Genomic DNA, 4,263 nt, shown 5'->3' with positions numbered 1-4,263 from the left:
CAGTGGGAAGCCATTCCCTGTGTCCTGTCCCTCCATCCCTTGTCCAAAGTCCCTCTCCAGCTCTCCTGGAGCCCCTTTATGCCCTGCCAGGGGCTCTCAGCTCTCCCTGGAGCCTTCTCTCCTCCAGGTGAACCCCCCCCAGCTCTCCCAGCCCAGAAACACTGTCATGTGCCTCTAACCAACCTCTCCTCTCAGAAGGGACCAACAGGTTTAGAGAGCTGTGATGGGAGAGACACCCACACCCTGCACTGCCACTCACAGGGGACTTTTTCTCAGGAAATTATTTTTAAAAGCTTTTTTCCCCCCTAAGATACACTTAATTCCTTTTAATTTTATTGTTAAAAAACACTTATACTGTGCAATCTGAGCAGGTTGCTCTAATGGTCAAGAACCCAAACTCTAAATTCAATAGTTTGGCCAGTTCATCTGTTACATACACATCCACAGTTCCCTCAGCAAAAAGCTGGGTGAGGTATCAAACAGGGGCTTTTGCTCATTTACTTGACAAGTGTAATTTGTTTTTAATGTTTGCCCTAATATTTTACAGTGTTCCCCACTGGAAATTTAGGAATGAGAGACATCCCACAGCTCTGGGCTGTTGCATCTGCGTGGTAAGAGCAGAAGGAAAGAGAAAAGGTAGAAGGGAGGATGGATTTTTGTGAGTGCTGAGAGAGAGGCAGGTTATTAAGGCTTTATTGAATTATTACATCACTGAAAGGTTAAGAAAGGGGCATCTTTAGAATACCTCCAAATGGTTCTTTCTTCTTTCTTGAAGAGGAGACAAAGAAAAAAAAAAACCTAAATACAAATGAAATTAAATCAAATGAGTTCCTGGACTGCTTAATATGGTATTTTACCCCCATTTAAAACATCCCTCAGGAGACAAGGCTGAATTAATAAGCCTGAGAGATGTTGCAGGGAAGACTGAAATGCCTTGATGAAAGAATAACTTGGCTGGGGCTGCATTAGCCTGGGAAACCTGTTCCAGCTTCTTAAAAGGAGTCTTTTAATCCAGCCTTGAAATGGAAAGGAAGGATCTGGCAGAAGATGTTCATAAAGGGGAATAAAAGCTACGAGCACTTCCCTGGCTCTGAGAGGGAAAGAGGGCTGATAAACTGGGTTAATCAGGGGGTTTAACTGCAAGGGGCAACAGTTCAACTGGGGAATTCAAGTGAAGACCCTGGAAGGCAGAAGGACCCTTTTCTGCATGGCCAGTGCTGCAGTTTGCAGTGTCTGACATCCTGGGGGATTCCCAGTCCCAGCAGCTGGGGAGGGAAGGGACCTTCCTCCCTCCTTGAAGAATGGGGGAATAGCCCTTCCTGTTCTCTAGGGAGTGTTGTTGGGACATCTCAAACCTTCCACGGGGTCAGGAACTTCTGGGATGAATCATTAGAGGGCTTCTCTGAGCCATGGAGACCCTGATGGACTTTCCAGAGCATCTCCCCAGACCTGTGGCTGGAAACCACCAACAGCTCCTGGAGCTACTTCTCCAGAAATCCCAGTTCTGGAGGGGCTGGAAACAGGGGATTCCTTGAGGGGTTTATCCTGGAGGGGCTGGAAACAGGGGATTCCTTGAGGGCTTTATTCTGGAGGACCTGGAAACAGGGGATTCCTTGAGGGGTTTATCCTGGAGGGGCTGGAAACAGGGGATTCCTTGAGGGCTTTATCCTGGAGGTGCTCAGGGTTTTGTCCTTCCCCTCTCCCCCTCCAGCTTAAATTTAAGACAACAGTCAGGAAATTCCTGACTCTTCCCACCCCTCACACCCCCGGGATGTGTCACCCTGTGGCTGATGCTGTTGGTGGACACACAGAGCCCCAACTCTGCAAACTCTGTTCTCTGTCCCCACCCTGGATTAAAGGCAAAGGACAGGAAGGGCTCTGCTCTCTGCTCTCTGCTGGCTCAATCTTCTAAGTCCCACCTAATGCAATTTAAACCCCCAAAGGTTAACTCTTACTTAATTTCACGAGGAGCTGAGAGCTTTGAGCATTTCTGACGTGGCTGAGCTCTTAGGGGCCTGTCTGAGGTTTTCTGCAGCAAAATGCAGAAGATTTGGGTGCTACAAGATCCTCACAAGCATCATTTTACTGTCCCTCAAAGGTGGGAGCCTTTGGGCTCCGTGGCTGCTGTCTCAACTCAGAGACAGGTTTGTGATTTCTCCTTAATTTGGGGGGCAGCAGGAGGGACAAGAGCAGCACCTCCCCACCAGAAATTCAGGATTAGACACCCCTTGGCAATCATCATCTGCCTAAAGGCCGAATTATCTCCTGCAGAGACAAACTCAGCTTTGTGAATGTAGCTTTGTTAGCCCGAGTCTAACTGTACAAAGCGGTGATTAGAGGATTCCTTTTGGAAAAGTGACACTGGGGCAACCTCCAGCAGAGGCAGGAGCTGCAGGAGCAACCCAGGGACAACCCTGAGGCCAAGCCCTGCCCCAGCCTCCTCAGAACCTCTGCTTTTAAGGAGGGCAAACATGGGTGAGGTCCTGCAAGAACAGAGCTCGAGCTTTGCAGGGACAATGAACCGGCTACTCTGAGTGCAAACGGGGCAACACCCCGTTATTTATTGTCCAAGGGAGAGTTCCTTCCCTCTGGCTATTTAAAAACTTCTGTTTTTTCCAACACAATTTTCAGAGTCCAAAGGGAAACTCCCTTTGTCTTGAAACAAAAAGCTGCTGCTGTGACAGGCCTGTTTGGGAAGAAGCTCTGGGAACCACGGGGAGCCACAGCACAGGGCTCTGAGCACGAAGCCAAGCAAGAAATTATGACTTCTGCTTCTGTTCCGCTCTGCTTTCTGCTAAAAGACTGAAATGATCAATGCTGTGTTAATAAATTTCATTTGGCTCATTTAATAGATGACTTAGGAGAGGAGTGAGTTTGGCTACGGCCGGTAATGAATTAATAACTATGCAAGTAGCACATTCCCTCACAGAAATACTTTATCCTGGAGTTAATTCTTTATTCCAGGGGGGAACACAAATGCTCTGCAGGCTGGTGATGCCTCTTTACGAGCACAGGTGTAACTTGGGTTTGGAGACAGGAATAACAGGACACAGAGAGCTGAACCTCAGTGCCAAGAATCCCTATCCCAGCTGGCCCAAGTTGTGTTTCCTCACTAATGGCACTGATTTCCCTGTGCTTTGCAGCAGGAGGGCTCCAAACAAGAGCTGGAAATGAAGTTTGTCAGCTCTGCTCAGTTGGAGCCAGGAGGTGCTGCCTGGCTGGGCTGGCACTTCCAGCTTTTTCAGCTGCTGGCCCCAAACTCCTCCAAAAAAAAACCCCTGTGGATGATGCAGCAAATGGAGCTTGGTTGGGGTGGAGATCTGAATGTCCAGATCACACTCTCAGTTATTCCAGTGTTGCCAAAAGGTTGTTCCACGTTGGAGGGGCCTGGGAGATAAACTTTAAATGATTGGTTTGTCTCCAAGATAAACTTTAAAAGATTAAACTTTAAAGATAAACTTTATATGCAGGAGTGGAACTCCCACCCAGGGTCTGGCCAGGAAGGTGCTGTGGTGAGAGGAAGCTGCCCTGGGAATGGGTGAAAACTGGGAATATTCTGTTTAGATAGCACCAGTTAATTGACAAAAAAATGCAGCTTTGGGTCACCTGTTTGCACTCTTGGCTTTCTTAAAATGAAGTGACACGAATGTTTCAGAGACTAGGATTTCTCCTTTCAAAACACTGGCCTTTGAAATCCTCTTCATTTTAACCCAAAGGAAGAAAACCCTGAGCTATCCACCTTCCCTTCCCCAAATATACCCCTTTTTTTTTGGCTTGGATCTGAGTGGTTTGAGTTTCTGTTGTGACTGTCAAGCCAGAGAAGTCAGTTTTTCTCTCTGTGCTGCAGCTGATTTAGAATTGCTGCATAAATTGTCACTTCGCTCAGTGCCTAATAGGCCTCAGCTAAGCACAGATTAAAAATCAGACAGGTGCTAAATGCAGCTTTAATATTTGCACTTATCCCATGATCCTTTTCCCACCTCTTCTCTGATCCCCTCCCTCTCCTGTGCTGGAGTGAGGGGAGAAGAGTTCCCAAAGTGCCTGTTGAAAATCCACCCTTTGCCTTCCAACTTCTGCTTGGCCCCTGGGATCTGGTGGGGTGGGAACATCCCACACGGCTCAGGCTGAAGGAGTGATGATGTTACTCTAAAAGGGGCTAAATTTTGTCCAAAACCACCCTTTGAGTTCTAATCCTGCACCAAATCAAATCCTGGGCTCAGTTTTGAGCCTCTGGTGACAAGGACATGGAGGGGCTGGAGGTGT

This window comes from Manacus vitellinus, unplaced genomic scaffold (genome assembly GCF_001715985.3).
Source record: "Manacus vitellinus isolate BGI_N305 unplaced genomic scaffold, ASM171598v3 scaffold_52_pilon, whole genome shotgun sequence".
NCBI lineage: Eukaryota > Metazoa > Chordata > Aves > Passeriformes > Pipridae > Manacus > Manacus vitellinus.
This window is presented reverse-complemented; position numbering follows the sequence as displayed.